Source organism: Panthera pardus, unplaced genomic scaffold, assembly GCF_024362965.1.
Source record: "Panthera pardus isolate Hobbes unplaced genomic scaffold, ASM2436296v1 HiC_scaffold_6, whole genome shotgun sequence".
NCBI lineage: Eukaryota > Metazoa > Chordata > Mammalia > Carnivora > Felidae > Panthera > Panthera pardus.
This window is the reverse complement of record NW_026526991.1, coordinates 129,766,807-129,784,798: the sequence shown is the minus strand read 5'-3', so window position 1 is coordinate 129,784,798 and position 17,992 is coordinate 129,766,807. Positions and strand designations below refer to the sequence as shown.

Sequence of the window (17,992 nt, the reverse complement as noted above, 5' to 3'; positions counted from 1 at the left end):
GTTTGGCCGTGCCATTGCTGACGAGTTTTTCAGAGCGCAGACGTGGCCTTTCCGGGGACTTGGGGATACGAGGTAAAGCTTGCCGTACATTGGCTTTTTTTCTTCCGCTACCCTTTAAAGGAAAACAGGCAAACAGCAGTTGCCTTAGCTCTTACCTGGAATTTATTAGCGAAAAGCATGTTTTAGAACATGCGCTGAGTCCCTCGTTGTGTGGTTAGCCCAAACTCCTGCACCGTCTGTCCCTGCGATACTGTGTCATCGTAACATACGTGAATCCTTATGGTTCGTGGCACACTTATTCCAGATTATAAACTATTTGTGGATGAGCCTGACAGGCCTTTCGGTACCTTACATGGGATCTCGCCTATGAAATACCCAGAAATGAAATGGAAGATGGAACTGTCTTATCATCATATAGATGCAAAAAATATGAATAGTGTTTCGAAGGATTTTCAGCCACCAAAGTTTGAAAATCAGAAATTGTAATGGATCGGACATTCCCATTTCCTGAACGCTTGAGTTAAGAAATATTTCTGTTCTTAGTGGTAACAGCACCTACTGTGTTCTAGGCACTTTATGAATACTGTGTCGTATAATCTTCACAACATCCTTGGAGTGTAGAAGCTCTTATCCTCTAAAAATTTTTAGCAGTTGGGCACCTGGGTGGCTCAGTCGGTTTAGCATCCCATTTTGGCTCAGGTCATGATCTCATGGTTTGTGGGTTCAGGCCCCGCATCAGGCTCTGTGCTGACAGCTCAGAGCCTGGAGCCTGCTTCAAATTATGTGTCTCCTTCTCTCTCTGCCCCTCACCTGCTCGTGCTCTGTCTCTTTGTCTCTCTGTCTCTCTCTCTCTCAAAAATAAATACTAAAAAAACAATAAAAAAAATAAAAATTTTTAGCAGTTGGCACAGAGAGGATAAGTAACTTGCCCAAAGATGCACAGCTAGGAATAGAAAGATCTGGAATTTGAAGCCATGTCTTTTCAAGTCCAGATTTCCCCCCCTATACTTCTGAATATGTATCCCAGCTATCCAAGATGTTGCTCTAATATAATTTGTTTAGGGGTCAAACCGGATAATCCAGGTTTCAGGGTGTAGTTTTTTGATCTGAAGTATTTGGTGTGACTAATCAAATTAAGTAACTGTCAAATCCCCTTTGTTCTAGGATTTACAGATTTAAATACAATTAGAATAGATTTTCCCAAATGTGTGTTTTTTTTAGGCGCTGTGAAGAGTGTTTGGGGCAGAACTAATTTTGGTGGTAGGGCAATGAGAATTCAGGGAACATTCTAACAGGTAAACTGACACAGAATTTCAGGACGGGCTCAGAATGAAGTCTTCCTTTCTGCAGTGAATTGACTGACAACCCAGGGAAATGTCAAATTGCCTTTTATCGTAACGTCCCCTGCTTGGGCTTTACATTAGCAGGTGTTTATTTCATCAGACACAGGCTTTGGATTTCATTAAACCTGTCCCTTTCAAGTCTTCTTGAACCGCGGTCACCTGAGGTGTTCTTTAACACATCCCTGTCCCTTTACGACTTATTATAAGTACAAAGAGTGTGGAAATTCTCTTAGGGAAGTAAATATTGAGGAAACCGTGCATTGGGAAACAGGCATACTTAGGACTTTTGTGAATGGTCAGAATGCTAAAGTAACCTTTTTTACCTTCCCACAAAAATTACAGTTAGGGATTCTACTTCCAGAGCTAACATCCTACTGAATGTTGAAAGAATGCATGCTTTCTCCTCAGATCAGGACCAGGGCAAGATGTCTGCTCTCACTACTTCTGTTGAACATTGTACTGGAGGTGCTGGCCTGGACCGTTGGGCACAAAAAAAAAAAAGGCCCCCAGATTGTAAAGCAATAAGAAGTAATATGTCTCTATTTGCAGATGACCTGATCTTATAGAGAGAAAATCCTAAACTCCACTAAAATCTCCAGTAAAAATCTATTGGTCCTAATATGAGTTCGTCAAAGCTATAGGATACAGAATTAAATAAATGTTATGCAAAATCATTTGGATATGTATTCATATATTCTGGCAATGAACCATCCGATAACAAAATTAACAAAACAATTCAGCTTATAATAGCATCAAAAATAATAAAGGTGGAATAAATTTACCAGAGAAGTACGAGACTTCTTCAGTGTAAATTACAAAATATCACTGGAAGAAATTAATGAAGTCCTAGATAGATGGAAAGATATCTTGGGGCGCCTGGCCTGGGTGGCTCAGGTGGGTTAAGCCTCTGACTCTTGGTTTTGGCTCAGGTCATGATCTCACGATTGGTGAGTTCAAGCCCCACATTAGGCTTGGAGCTGTTGGGATTCTCTCTTCCTCTCTCTCTGCCCTTCCCTCCCCATCCCTCTCTCCGAAAATAAATAAACCTTAAAAAAAAGTGTTAAAAAAAAAGGCATCCTGTATTAATGGATTGGGAGACTTAATAGGGTCAAGATAGCAAAGCCCCTAAGTATATCTACAGAGTCAACATAGTAGCTATCAAAATCCCAGCAGCCCTTTTTGCAAACATTGACAAGCTGGTCTTAAAGTTCATATGGAAATGCAGAGGACCCCAAAACAGTCCTAAAAAAAGAACAAAGATGGAGAAATCACACTTCTTTTTATTTTTCTTTTATATATTTTTAAATGTTTATTCATTCTTTGGGGAGAGAGAGAGACAGAGCATGAGTGGGGGAGGGGCAGAGAGAGAGGGAGACACAGAATCCGAAGCAGGCTCCAGGCTCCAGGCTCTGAGCTATCAGCACAGAGCCCGATGCGGGACTCGAACCCACGAATTGTGAGATCATGACCTGAGCCAAAGACGGACGCTCACCTGACTGAGTCACCCAGGTGCCCCAGAGAAATCACACTTCTTGATTTCAAAACTTCTTACAAGTCTACAGTAATCCAGACAGTGTGGTGCTGGCATAAAAGCAGACATAGATAGATCAGTGGACTACAATTGAGAGTCTAGAAAGAAACCCTTACATTTATGGTCTACTGACTTTTGACACGGATACTAAGACAGTGTAATGGGGGAAAGAAGCGTCTTTTTATTTAAAAAAAAATTTTTTTTTCAACGTTTTTTATTTATTTTTGGGACAGAGAGAGACAGAGCATGAACGGGGGAGGGGCAGAGAAAGAGGGAGACACAGAATCGGAAACAGGCTCCAGGCTCCGAGCCATCAGCCCAGAGCCTGACGCGGGGCTCGAACTCACGGACCGCGAGATCGTGACCTGGCTGAAGTCGGACGCTTAACCAACTGCGCCACCCAGGCGCCCCTCGTCTTTTTAATAAATGATGCTGGGACAACTGGATATCCAACATAATGAATTTGGGCTGTTAGCTCATATATGTCACATACAAAAATTAACTGAAGGTGGATCCATGACCTCTATACCAGAACTAAAACTATAAAACACTTAAAACATAGGTGTACATCTTCATTATTTGGAGTAAGAAGTGTTTCCTAAATAGGACACCAAAAGCAGAAGCAACAACAACAAAAACAGGTAAATTAATACTTCGTCAAAACCAAAAAGTTTCGTGCTTCAAAGGATACCATCAAGACAATGAAAAGACCATCCATAGAAGAGGAAATTTTTTTTTTTTTTTTTTTGTAGAGCTGGTCAGGAACTAATCTCAAATAGGTTTTAAAACACCACTCAGCAATTAAAATATAATCCAACTGAACATAGACAAGGACTCCGAATACACATTTCTCCAAAGAAGATAAACACGTGCCAGATAAGCACTCGAAAAGATGCTCAGTTGTTGGCCAACGTGGAAATGCATATCAGAGCCACAGTGAGCTGTCCCTTCGTGCCTGCTGGGACGGCTGTAATGCAAAGATGGGTAATCAGTGCTGGTGAAAGTGTGGAGAATTGGAGCCCTCACACACTACTGGTGGCAATGTAAAATGGTGCAGTTGCTTCGGGAAATAGGCTGGCAGTTCCTTAAAAGGTTAAAACGCAGTTACCATATGAGCGGGCAATTCTCCTCCTAGGTGTATACCCAGGAGAACTGCCAGTGTGTGTCCACACCTTGTACGTGGCTATTCAGGGCAGCCTTATTCATATTAGCCAAAAAGAGGAAAAGACCTAAACGTTCATCAACTGATGAGTATATAAACAGAACGTAGGCTATCCAAACAGTGGTGTGATATGTAGCCATAAGAAGGAATGGAGTACTGATACGTGCTGCAGTATGGTTGAGCCTTGAAAACATTAGGATAAATTACCAAAAGCCAGGTAGTGTGTTATTGCCTTCCTGTGAAATTTCCACAACAGACACATCTGTGGAAAGCAGATTAGTGGTTGCCTCGGGCAAGGGGGGAAGGGCTTGAGGGGAAGTGGAAAGTGGCTGCTAAAAGGGTACTGGGTTGTTTTGGGGGGTGGGGATGATGAAAATGTCCTAAAATTGATTATGGCGATTGTTGCACAGTTCTATGAATATACTAAAACCACCAAATGTACTTTATTATTTTTTATAGTTTATTTGGGGAGAGAAAAAGAGAGAAAGAAAGAAAGAGAAAATTCTAAGCAGACTCCATGCAGGGCTCGATCTCATGAACTGTGAGATCATGACCTGAGCCAAAATCAAGAGTTAGATGCTTAACCGACTGAGCCATCCAGGCACCCTGAGTTGTACACTTTAAACCAGTGAATTGTGAATTATATCTCCATGAAGCTTTTGTGAAGAAAATGAAACCTGTTTATCTCTCTATCCATCTACTAGTATTTACTATAGTAATTGACAGTTGGAAACAACTCAGTTAATAATATTTATAAAATGTAGCACATCAGGAGAATGTGACACTCCATAGTCTATGACTCATGATGCAGGATATTATCTTAGGGCATGGATAAATGATAAACCATTTATTGTGAAAAATAAGTTATCAAATGACATGATCCCAATTTGGTGGAGGAACATCTGTAATTATATGCATAGGCAGAGGGCTGGAAGTATGTACATCAATTATAGTGAGAGTCGTCACCTCTTGGGCGTTGAAATGACAGATAACTTTAATGTTCTCCTTTTTGCCTTGCTGTATTTCCTAGACTTTTGTAATGCTGGTCATTTCTGATTAGTGATCAGAAAAAGAAGTTTTATGTACAGTTTACAATGGACTGGTTTAATACTTTAATAAAATAATAAGGAACTAAGAAGATAACCTGACCTTCACCTACTTTATTTCACAATTGCGACTATTCTCAGAATGGTGACGTTCTTCTTTGCTTTGACACACACACGTATACGTAATATAAAATAGTGAACTTTCACTGAGAGCTTAAAAATATGTATGTTAGACATTGTAAGCTGTTACTAAAAGTTATATGTATGTATCTTACCATGTCATAGTAATTGCTCAATTAATAGTAGCTGCATGTTTTGGAATGTTCTGAAAGATTTTACTCATTTCTAAAAATTGGGCCATAATACTTCTGTTTCCCTTGCCTTGCCCTCCCCCCACCCCTGCCTCCTGTAGCAAGTTGCTCTCATGAGTAAACAGCGAGGAAATGGAGCCTCTTGGGGCAGGGAAGAAACCTCAGATGTTTCTCCCCTGATACAGGCACCTGCCACTTAGCATCTCTTGTGCAGCTAGTGTTCCGTGCGTGGCTTCAGGCGATACCTAGAGCGATGATTCTCAGGAGATGTCCACTCTCCGGTGATGTCTGTATCCAGTGGCTCCTTCAGGGATATTTTGGGAGACTGTTTTGGGGCACTGGGTGGTTTTTTCCCTCTGCTTTGGGAGGAAGAGACTTCTAAGCCTTTGTATCTGTAGAATTTTACCTGAGTTAGCCTCGAACTCACGGTTTTCTTGCCTTCAGCTTTTCCCCTCAGACTCCAGCTTCTAAATCCTATGCGTGCAAGTAAATGGCGTCAAGTAAAACTGGTTAAAAGCAGAGAAGAAGCAAGCCCTGGAATGTGCTGGTGTGCCTGCTGTCCCCAGGACATGCTTTGGCGCTCTCAGTATTGGTGTCTCTGTTGTGTGCTGTTAAGAGACAGGTACAAGGAGAGCTTCCGATTGGCTAAGAGCACCTCTCCATTAATGTGCCTCTTAAATTAACAAATTGTAAAAAAGGCACAGTTGTGAGTCCCCCGAGGTATTCATAAACAGCTCTGTGATCGCCTGGGGCTGGAGGCTCCAACAGTTTTTCAGATAAACTGTGCCAACGTGGAGGTTTGTCTGCTCTGAAAAGAAAAGCATCACTGCCCGAGGAAGTCTCGAGATATGGCATGAGTGTGAGTGTGATACTAAGCTCCCGAATCACATCACGTTGTTCTACAAGCTCTGTGTTTGGAGGAAAATGCTTTCTGAGCCTTGGAGAAAGGTAAGGCTTGCGATTACAGATGTGAAGGATATTTTCCTTAAAGCTACATGATTTACATCCCAGGGAGCTGCCGGAGATGCACCTGTACCGCCCTGGAGAGGGTTTCACTCCACAGGACCTGGAAGACGCAGGCACGTCGGGTTAGACAAGGGGCTTGTTGTCCAGGTTCTGGGTGACTCCCTGCACCAGCTCCTGAGATAAGGACTGTGTGTGGTCTCGAGTGAGTTGAAGGGTTTGGGTGGACGGGAGGCTGTTGTAGTGCGTTGTGGGTGTGTATTTCATGCCGTTGCAAGCCCAGGATGTGTGCTAGACCACTGCTCTTGGGACAGGCTCCTTCGGATGTCATGTGCTGTGGAAACATCCCGGCCCTGCTCCCTGTGGGGGGTGTGGCCAGAGGTGCCTCCCTCAGGCCTCTTGAGAGATGCTGGGGATGAGAGGGGGTGTGGGACCGGCCACCACCGAGATGCCCGCCTGCAGCAGGCAGGCCCGAGTGGGAACGTGACCTAGTTATGTGCCTCCCGGCACGTTGGCACAATATAACCAGCCCTTCCTTCCTCCTCTCCTCACAGCAAGAATAATTCTGCTGAGCCTCTTGGAGGCCGGAGGGCCAGTTTTAGTAACGTGCCCTTTCCTGGCTGGCTCTTGTCCAGTTATTTCGGGTGAGTGTTAATGTCCGTGAGTTTGAAAATTTTATTTATAAAGAAACGGTCTCTCTTGACCCTGGTGTCCTTGTCAACTGTTACCGGTCTGAAGCCCCTTCCTTCTTGGGGAAGAGGCTGAGAACAAAGTGGTCACAAAATCTGTGGCTTTGGATTGTCACCTATGGTCTTCTGATTTGTTTTTTGTTTTTTGGTTTTTTTTGGTGACTTCCATATGGATTTCAACCAAGGGAGTGGGGGTGAATTCAGTGTAAGTACCTTTAGTAGATCTCCCAGAGCCCCAGTGAAAAGGTCACTTTCCCTATAGGTCATTTTTGTGCTGGCCATGGGATGCCCTCCCCTCCACCCCCCTTCCTGGCCCCCGCTTTGCAGGGTGACTAACTTTGGGAGGTGGCTGGTGGTCCTGGATGGAATTTCCTTTTGAGTCATGAGTGTGACCAATCCACTGCTCTGGCTGCTCTGAAGGAATGAATTTGTAATGTTTATCCTATACTTGACCTTTTGTAAAGCACTTGTTCTGTGTGGTCTGTTCATTTTCAAAGCTGATGCAGAATTTTTGTCGTCCTTTTGCTGGCGATTTGCACCAAGGGGCTGACACACTATAAAGTGGTTCAGTCTCTGATTTATTTACTCCCTAGTGGAAGAAATTCCTCTGATAGGTGGAATGCTAGAACTAGAAGGACTTGGATATATACAGATTATCCTCATGTTTTACAGAGACAAAAAAACCAACCAACCAAACAAAAAAACCTAGCAGAGAAGGGTTAAGCATGTTGCTCAGCCCCATATAACTAGTTAGGGACACATTGGGACCCAAGAGGCAAGAGCAAAATCCATATAAGAGAGCAAAGCCAGGTCACAGAATGGCCTCTGGGGGCGTTTCTGAAACTGTTTTCCTTCTCTCAGTTCTTTTATGCTGGTGTTACCAGAGCTGGAGCATCGAGTCTGATGTGAAAATGACACATTAGGACCTAGAAGCCCAGAGGGTTGGAGGGACTTGCCCAAGGCCACACAATTAATGAGTTGCTGATCTTGGTCTAAGATACAGGTCCATTTATCCCCACAGGGGTATCCTTCTGGCCCACCACATTCAGATCCTTCTCCATTCCGATCCTTCTGGCCCACTATGTCAGGTCCATTGTGCGTGAAATACGGAATACTGTCTGTACTTTATCTTGACTTTGTGAGTCACATTGATGGCATTCAGTTTGGGGTCACTAATGTACTCAAAGTGTGCCACTGAATGGGGGTGTGTGGGGTTCAAGTTCAGTTTTGGCCAGCTCTAGAGCTGATGTGTCGAGCTCCCACTCTCTTCTGCTAAGAGAGAGGAGACCCTTTTCTCTGGTCGTGGTATATGTAGGAATATAAGGGGGAATATTTACCTTCCGTTTTAAGTCAGATTTCTACCTGGATTCATGTTGTTCTCCATACAAAGTTGAATACTTTAAATCCTGTTGGGGTGCCGGGGACAAGTTGCAGTGTGCTTTCTTTGGATTAAGTGGGAATCACTGTGTAAAGGAGCTTTCCAGAGTACTGTCTTTGGAAATTCCCAAAGCTGTCTTATGGTTGGTATTCCATATAATATGAAGGCAACTTCACCCCAGCTGGGATCGCCGGTTGCTTTTTACATTCTTAAATCTTTTGCCAATTTTCCAGATGCTTTTGGAAATTCATGCTGACCGTTTTTTTTTTTTTTTTCTTTTCATTCCATTTTGAGTACTGAATATTTTCCTGTCACTACTTAAACTGGCATGAATAAAATATTCCTTTTCAGGATGTTGATTTTCAAATTTTTTTTTTTTTTTGAAGAAAAACAAAACAACCCAGTTGGTTAAATTTATAAGGCCTGTTAAAACGTCCTTACAATGCCAGTGGGGAAATTTGGGAAGAGGACTTATCTTTCTATAGGTCACATAGTGTTGAGTACAGTGTTTCCTGGTAGTAAGGTACATGAAGGGACCAGTAGAAAATAGATAAACTTGAGTGAGTGGAATTGAATCATTGAGGACTCAGAATCCAGTTTTCCCTTCAGAACCATCTGGATACCTGTATGAAATTTATGGGATAGTTACTGTCATTAACAATATAAGTGAAAATGAGGAATGATTAAAAATAATATAAACAGTAAGTATAAAATATCCTGTCCTTCTCTTTCTTCATTTGATAAATTGTCAATTTAGCTCTTACTAAGTGTAAGGCCTTGTGCTAGGTTCTTTGAGAAACACAAAAATATGCACTTAAGGAATTTACAGTGTCATGAAGAAGAAAACTTACCAGCCTAATAACTCTAATAAAATTTAGAGAAGTAATAAATTCCATGAGAGAGGGCAGATAAAGAGAACTTGATCCAAGCCTTTTGCATATATTATCCCCATTTATCTGTATAACCACAGTGAGATAGGTTCAGAGATCTTAATTTTCTGACCCAGAGACATTCAGCCAGTGCATGGCAGAGCTGAGACTCCCTTTCCTGACCAGACAGTCCTCTGCCTTCCCTGGGCAGAGATGAATGTTCTTTGAGTTCAGAAGTAGAGATAGTAATTTTGCCTGGCTGGGGAGACATGGTGGAAATGTTAGAACATGAGCCCAACCTTGAAGCATGGGGGGATGTCCAACTTGGGAAGTGGTAACCACAGGCCAGATGAACATGCCAGGCTGAAGGCATTTCGGAGGGAGATGGCAGGGTGGATGTCAAGGGTGGGGTTCAGTTTGCTGGTCATGAAGGATACAAGAAGGAGCCAGTAGGAAATAAGGTTACAGAGGTGGGTAAAGGAGGGGTGCCCGGGTGGCTCAGTTGGTTGGGCATCCGACTTTACCTCAGGTCATGACCTCACTGTGGGTTCGAGCCCTGCATGGGGCTCTCTGCTGTCAGCACAGAGCCCACTTTGGATCCTCTGTCTTTCTCTCTTTCTGCCCCTTCCCTGCTCACTTGCTCTCCCTCTCTCAAGAATAAATAAACACTAAAAAATTAAAAAAAAAAAAACAAACAAACCTTAAAGGTAGGTAAGGGGTCAGATCACGATTAGTTTTTTTTTTTAAAGGTTTATTTATTTTATTTTGAGAGAGAGAACAAGCACAAGTAGGGGAGGGGCAGAGAGAGAGAATCCCAAGCAGGCTCTGCACTGTCAGTATGGAGCTGATGAGGAGCTCATTCCCATTAATTGTGAGATCATGACCTGAGCTGAAATCAAGAGTCAGTGGCTTAACCAACTGAACCACCCAGGTGCCCCAGATCATGATGAGTTTTGAAGGCCAGGAAAAAGTGTTTTTAATTTTAGCTGATGATATAAGCTACTGGAGTATAATCTAAAGTTAGAATATTAGAAGCCAACCTCAGTGTCTTGGGTGGGGGGATTGGGGAAAAGAGCTCTTGGGAGGAGAGCTGGGAGGTTGGTGTGATGGTCCTCACGGGAGGGCTGAGCTCGTGTGGTGGTGGGAGCAGAGCAGGGGGTGGGGTGGGGGAGCCTCCTTGGTGCCTAGTGGCGGTCTCACCTGGGAGGTGGGAGAAGCGAGGCTCGTGTTGGCATTGCCTCGGGCAAGCTTCCCATTGGCTATAGCACAGTGCCCCTCCAGTCTGACTTGGGTGTAACTGGGGGTTACTTCTTGATGGTACATACAATGGTTATAGAGTTTTATTTAAACACAATGCTTTGTGTCACATTTGTGTTCTAACTGCTTTATAGCTCACATGTTTACTCTTCATGACTACCCCATAAGGTAGGCTATGATGATTATTCCCATTTTACACATGAGACCATCAAGGCTGGCTCTAGGATCTGTTCTCTTAACCACTACTTTGGTGTTACTGGTACATTTGAGAATTCAGATTTTAGTGTCTCTCCCTGAATCCTGACTCTCTTCCCTTCCTAAAATGGTTACGTTTCCATTGGATACGTAATCCACACATTAGAAGCATCTAGAATGAGATTTGTCATGAGGGCTTTTACACAAAATTGGATGGGAATTGCTGACCCAGGAGAAGGAGAACTTGTTCGAGAGAGGATGATGGAAGAGACTATCTGCTCATGAAATTCTGGCCCCGCCTCCTCTGCGCACACGTGGGGAGAAAGATGCGGGGAGGGCCAGTGGCTGGCAGGGGCCATCAGGACTGGGCTGGAGTCCAGGGCTCCGTGTCAGGTACAGTCGGGAATGTTCTGTTGCATTTGGGGAGGGCTCACTAAAGAGCCCGCCTTCCAGGCTCCTTAGATGGAGGCCCCAGTGGACTTTGATCTACAGCCCCAGAGGATGCAGGAGGCCAGCACCACAGCCCCAGGGGCTCTGCCTCTCCAGGCGCTCCTCCTCCACTGCTGCTGTCCCCTCATTCTGACTCTGTCTTCATCGTCTTCCTCTGTTCCTCCTGTGGGTTTAAGAACTTTGGGAACTATTGCCCAAGTTATTATTTTTCTGGTGAGGGCTATGGAGGATTTTCCTTTTCCTTCCTTCCTTCCTTCCTTCCTTCCTTCCTTCCTTCCTTCCTTCCTTCCTTCGGCAAACCAGTATTTTCTTTCTAAAACTCTGCCGTGTATTTCTAGCGGGTGCTGATGGTCACCTACCATCAGCTAGCACCGGGTTGTGCGTGTAGCCAGCAAACAGCGTCGGGCCATCAGCAGACCAGGCCAGAGAGGTACACTGGGGTGGCTGTGCCTTGCTGCTGGTACTGATAACTTCCTGCTTCAGTTCATCTACAGTGACCTTGCCTTCCAAGTCCCAGATCTGGAGGCTGGGGCGCGTGGCAGCACAGAGCCAGTATCAGTTAGGGCACTGATGATGACCCCACCATCTAGTATACGAAGGTGCCTGCCTTTGTTGAGGTCCACAGCATGGCCTGGCCATCGTCCCCTCCGGAAGCACAGAGGGATCCATCTGGAGAGACAGTCACCGTGTTCAGGTAGCCCGTGTGGCTTGGTCTTCAGCTTGTAGTTTGCCAGGTTCCATACCTTGACCAACTTGTCTCAGCCATAGGAGACAGTGATGGGATTGCTGCTATTGGGTGACAAGAAGACACAATGGCTCTCATCCTGGACAGTGTAGTTGCATACACTCAGGGTCTTCCGCAGCTTGATGGTTTTATCTCAGGAGCCAGAGACAATTTGGTGGTTGTGGGAGGAGAAAGCCATGCTCAGCACATCCTTGGTATGTCCTGTGGATCTGCGTGTGGTGGTACCCATTGTGAGATCCCAAAGACAGAGCACTCCGTCCCAGGAGCCTGAGAGGGCAAACTGGCCACCTGAGGAGATGACCACATCACTGACAGAGCAGGAGTGACCCCGAAGAGCATGCTGTGGGGTGCCATCGTTGGACTTATCCCTGCCCACTTGATGATGGTCTTTTCTCAAGAGGTGGACAGTATCATGTCCAGGAACTGGGGAGTGGTGGCCATCTGAGTCACCCAGTCATGGTGGCCCTTGAGGGTGCCACAAAGTGTCATCTGCTCAGTCATGGTGGCAGCGAGCGCGGGTGTTGCCGTGGTGACGAGGATGCGGCTGGATAGCACAGAGAGCCCTGCAGAGGAAAAGACAGAGAAGGCCCCCGCTGGAACCGAGGGCCTTCAGTGTCAAAGCTCACATCCAATGACAGGGTTTTCAAATCCTAGGTCCCCAAACCAGGATTTCTATAAGCATCTCCTGCTTTGTCTCCTTCTCTGCTGCCAGTGGGGGAAAAATAAGAGCAGCTCTCCATCGGAGAAAACACCTTTTCTGAGAGGCTCCCTGTGGGGGAAGGGCTATGTGGATGGTGTCTTCTCACGGTTTTGGTGGTTTCTAATCACCTCTGCTTCTCATCAAGGCCTGACTTGAGCAGATCCTTGACATTGTGTCAAACGAGCCCTTGAAAACTTGCTGGAGTTCTGAGCAGCAGTTGTGTTCATGCTCCTTGCTCCCTTGGCTGGTCCCTCTGGGCTGGGCCTGGTCTTCTGCAGCTGTTGCTGACTTGACTCAGAAGTTCAAGGCCTCCTTAGGCTCCCCACAGGCCGGGCTGCTTGCTTGGCACATTGGAGTCCCGCTGCCTGCTGTTCCTGGGATTTGGGCTTTTAACTCTAGCGTCATCCCCAGGAATGGAATTACAGGGCCCGGGAAGAAGCAGGTTTTCCGTCATATCTCCGCGTTTGGCCTGCAGCTGTGTTTGTGTGATCTTAAGACAATTTCTCTCTCCTCTTAACCGTGCCCCATCGGCTGACCCAGCTCATCTGCCGCCATCGGTAATCTCAGTTTTAATTAATCTTTCAAAGAAACAGATTAAGTTGATTGCTGCGCAAGCCGAGTTTGGGTGTACGCACCTTTCAGCTGCCTTCCAGAAGTGATTAAGAGAAGAATTTTTATATGAGCTTTTATGCCCAGTTAAGATTATTTTTGGATCTTGTCTCAATGGTTTATTTCCATCATGTGCCTGTTTTTAAGAGAGGAACTGAAAATGAGGAGTGGGGCTGGTTTTTGTCTCCCTGTGGGTGTTCTTTGCAGTCAGACATCCTGCTCTGATGTGTGCTCCTATCTGCCTTGTTGGCCATCTTCCAAGGAGCCTTCCCCAGGTAGCCTTGCTTCAGTCACCGGCATGGTTATTCAGGATGCTGGTTATTCTTCAGGATGCATCTGGTCCTGCCTCGTCCTCCCCCACGAAGCTTTCCCAAACAAACCACGCATTCCTGACCCACCGAAGCCAAGGTTCCATGGCCACAGCACCTCGGATCTAACTAGCACAGAATGTAACAGATGGGATTGCAAAATGTTATCTATCTATCATTCATCTTCCTTGAGGGCACTGTTGTGTTTCAGCCATCTCTGTGTCCCCAGGACCCAGGATAGTGTCTGGAACACCAGGAGGTGTTCAGTGAGTGTGTTTTTGAATGAGTGGCTCTCCTATCACCGTGTGGAAAAGTTGACAGAAGATGCTAGCGCTCAGAGTCAAGGTAGAAAAAAATGTGGCCTGTAGCTGTGTTTTGTTTGACCTGCACGCTGTTTAAAAAATTTATGAACCAACATGTTTTAAAAAAGGTAAACTGTACATAGAAAAATCCAGATTTCCAGCTTCTCTTGCAAAATGTTAAGCCCCACCACATTGGGCTGGGACTCAAAGGTCAGCTTGCCTTGGAGGGGCCTGGCCTGTCTTCTGCCTTTGGCTCACCTCATCCTTAAAATAGTTTTGTAAAGACATCTATCCCCTCACACACTCTGCGTTGATAGCTAACATTTTTCATCGTAATTTAAGAGCTGCAAAGGATGTTATTTCTAGCTTATTGTAAATATCGACATCTTTAAATAAAACTTTACATCATTCTTTTAAATATAACCAGTGGAATCTAAATCCCACAGACACTGGATACCCATCATCACCCATTTGAAAAGTACTTGAATTGACTCTTCTTTAACCATTGGAATTTCTACTTCATTCTCTTTTCTTTTTTCTGAATTTATATTCTGTCCTCATGGAACGTTATCCTTGGGTGTTATCTTTGTCCTTGCAAAAATACGTATATACATTTAAATTAAATTTCCTAGGCTGTAAGGGTCTAACCATGAAAAAGTTCTTGCATTTACTTACTGTGGGTGATTACTATTACACGTTTGAACAAAGCATAAATCTGCTACAAATTTAGGTAAATACATTAATGGGAGAATACAAAATTTGCTTGGAAACACGCCTTCTAACGAATTGCATACAGCCCTTCATGTTTTTGTCATTGTTTTCTGTATCCATGGATGAATATTGCTTATTGCTGAGTAAGAAGTTCAACATTAGTTCATTCCTGTTTTTGTGGTTTAACAGATGTAAGCACAAAGAAACGATATAAAGCCAAATAAGTATATGGGACCAGGACTTGTTAGAAGAGTTCTGCACTTTTGGGAACTGTTTCCGAGTTATATGTCACATTGGCATCCCGCTTGCATCCACGGGATGGCAAGTGGCTAGTATTATTTCCTTCCTTTTTAGAAGGCAGGGAGCATGCTTTTCTGCGTGGTGTGTTGGAATCAGCATAGGGGTCAAGTGGGATGCTCTCCAACCATACAGGTGTCTCTTCTAGGCTCACTGGCATGAAAGAGAGGGAGTTGTCTTCCAGTACATTCTGGAGGATAAGAGATGAAGGTCATCTCTAGCCTCTCTCTCCATAAGAAGAAGAGCACACCATGGCTTAGTTCTGTGGGGTCGACCCCTCCCACAACACCCAACCTAGTCTGGGTCATGTTTTCAAAGTACATAAACTACAACCAGTTCTTGTGATTCCCAGATTTCTGTATTGTATTTTTTTTTAATTTTTTAAAAACATTTTTACTGTTTATTCTTTTTTTTTTTTTTTAAGAGACAGAGACAGAATGTGAGCACGGGAGGGGCAGAGAGTGAGAGGGAGACACAGAATCTGAAGCAGGTTCCAGGCTCTGAGCTGTCAGCACAGAACCCGACATGGGGCTTGAACCCACAAACCATGAGATCCTAACCTGATCTGAAGTCGGACACTTAACCGACTGAGCCACCCAGGCGCTCCCCAGCTTCTGTATTTTCAAATTCACCTACTTAGTAAAATGTATTTGTTACCCCCCCAAAACAAGAGTTGAGATGCTCTTTGCGGTCATTCGGGGCCATGAGCAGAGCGGTGAAAAATTTGTGTCGCTGAATGCACATGTTCCCTGCTGAGGTTGAACAAGGCCACGTGCTGCCTTCTCGTTTCAGCTAATCCCACTGTAAACAAGTGTCCTTTTCATGGTCTCTTTAGTGCCGTATTTTTCACATTTTTGTGCTTTTTGTTAGTGATTTTACTGTTGGGAACGGCCCCCAAGCACACTGCTAAGGTGTCCTGCTGTCTTCCTGAACGACAGGAGCCTGGGATGTGCCTTCAGGAGCAAAGGCATGTGCTAGACAAGCTTGTTCAGACATGAGTTATGGTGCTGTTGATCGTGTTTCGTGTTAATGAACCAGAAATATATATTAAATAGGGCATCTTTAAACAGAAACACACATAAAACAAGGTTGTGTATGGATTGGTTGACAAAAGTGACGTGGCCAGAGGCCCAAAGGAGCCCAATGCTGTTATTTCCCCTGGGAGCAATAGTTCAGTATTTGCAAACCCAGTGTGCGCTATGATTTTATAGGACATGATTCCTGTGGATAATGAGAATCACCTGAAGGTACAGACTGTCCCTGACCCACAATTTTTCAACTTGACAATAGTGCAAATGTGGTATGCATTCAGTAGAAACCGTAGTTGGAATTTTGAACTTGGATCTTGCCCTGGGCTAGTGACATGCGGTGGGTCCCCTCTCGGATGCGGGACGGTGAGCCGCAGCTCACAGGCAGCTGGCGACATCCATTCTGCACCCCATCACCCACGTTGTTCTTCGCTGTCAGGACAGTCCTCGATGCATTACACATTGTGTTGACCTTGACAATAGTCAACACCTTATTATCAGATAGGCTTTGTGTGAGAGGATTTTGACCACCTGGAGGCTGGTGTGAGTGTTGTGGGCATGTTGAAGGCTGGCCCAGGCTAAGCCATGATGATCAGTAGGTTAAGTGTATTAAATGCATTTTCAACTTAACCACATTTCCATCTGGGAATGGGTTTTTTGGGATGTAACCCCATCATCAGTCAGGAAAGATCTGTCATTTGCACATGGATATTATGGCTTTAGAAATTTAAGTACAGATTTCAGGGTAATGGGTAGGTTGGCAGGTTTTTCATTCAGAATATGAAGTATTTTATTTTATTTTATTTTATTTTTACAAAGTAGTCTTTTAAAGCCTTTCCCTAACAGGATGGCATTCATTCGTGAGTCTTTAGGGTTCATTGAAAGGGGTAATGTTCCAATGCTGGTAGGTGCCTTTGCTACTTAGACTTGACTGTGAACTTGTTTGCACAGTGAACTCGAAGTCTGAGAGTCAGACGGAGGGCCAAGTGAGGCGAACAGCATCTGAGTTACTCTTTTATTATTCCACTGAAGCTTCTGTGACTGGAAGATAAAAGAGCTCAGAGAAGAAGCCTGGAGTTTGGAAGCCACACCGACCTCCTAGTTTATATTCAGAGCCATCATTTATTCGCTGATTTCACATAAGCTTACACTATTTTCTTTTTTAATAGCCGCTTGTCCCACAAGCACTAATCCCAACTAAATAGTACATAAGATGTAATTGTTGTGGTTTTGAGAAACTTATATTCTGAGGAACAGAGTGTATTTTAAGATGTGACTTCATCTTTCCGGAATCCCCACTTGAGGGCTTTGCGTTTTAGTGGACAGGGACTCACAGCCTTCACCCAGGGTATGACATAGGCATTCGGGAAGTATGTGTTCCTTATTTAATCTCTTGTGCTCCATCTGGGACAGATCTCCGGTCCAAGAATACCTTTCCTCTCCTCACCTCTCCCCTTAAGGGAAAGTTTTATAAGCTCAAATCAGATTCCAAGACTGGTTCTCACCTCAAGAAATTATGAAGCCAGTGGTTTTCTTTCCTTCCCGCATAGGTTGTTTTATTCATGTTTAATTAATCAGTAGATAATGCAGAGCCCTTACTTTATGCCTGGGCCTGTGCTGCTGGGTCCTGGGGGTATAAAGACAGCCAGTCCTCAGCCCAGGGAAAAGGAGCCCACTTTCTGCTGGTGAGAAGAATCCGTGTTGCAGTGTGGAAAGGCTGGCAGGGAACGTCCCTGAGATGAGCCTCAGAAGGGCATGGTTGAGGTGTCTCTGAGTTTTCCTGGGAGAGTCAGGGAAGGCTTCACGGAAGAGGCGGTGAATGGTCTGAGGCTTGAGGGATGGTGAGGAGTTTACCAGCTAAGCAAGGGTGGGAGGGCTTCCTAGCAGATGGCCCCACTCTGGTCCTACTATCCAGAGGATTAAAGAGCACAGGGTGTTTGGGGGTTCAGGCAAGAATAGGGCAGTGGTGGGAGAAGATGCTGGAAAGGGAGTTGTGGTTTCCAGGACTTTTTATGCCACACTTCGTAGCTTGGAATTTATCTTCAAGGTGAGGGAATTGGAGAGGAAACATGATGAGCCTTTTTGTACATTTGAAAGC

The 17,992-nt window shown here is 44.6% G+C and overlaps 1 protein-coding gene and 1 pseudogene across 4 annotated transcripts in view; one reads left to right on the top strand and one right to left on the bottom strand.

Annotated features, from left to right (window-relative positions):
• The window catches only part of CAMK1D (calcium/calmodulin dependent protein kinase ID), a 431,007-nt gene that overhangs the window by 23,195 nt on the left and 389,820 nt on the right, over nucleotides 1-17,992 (top strand). The window lies entirely within an intron of this gene.
• Nucleotides 11,531-12,455, bottom strand: LOC128774913 (receptor of activated protein C kinase 1-like; annotated as a pseudogene).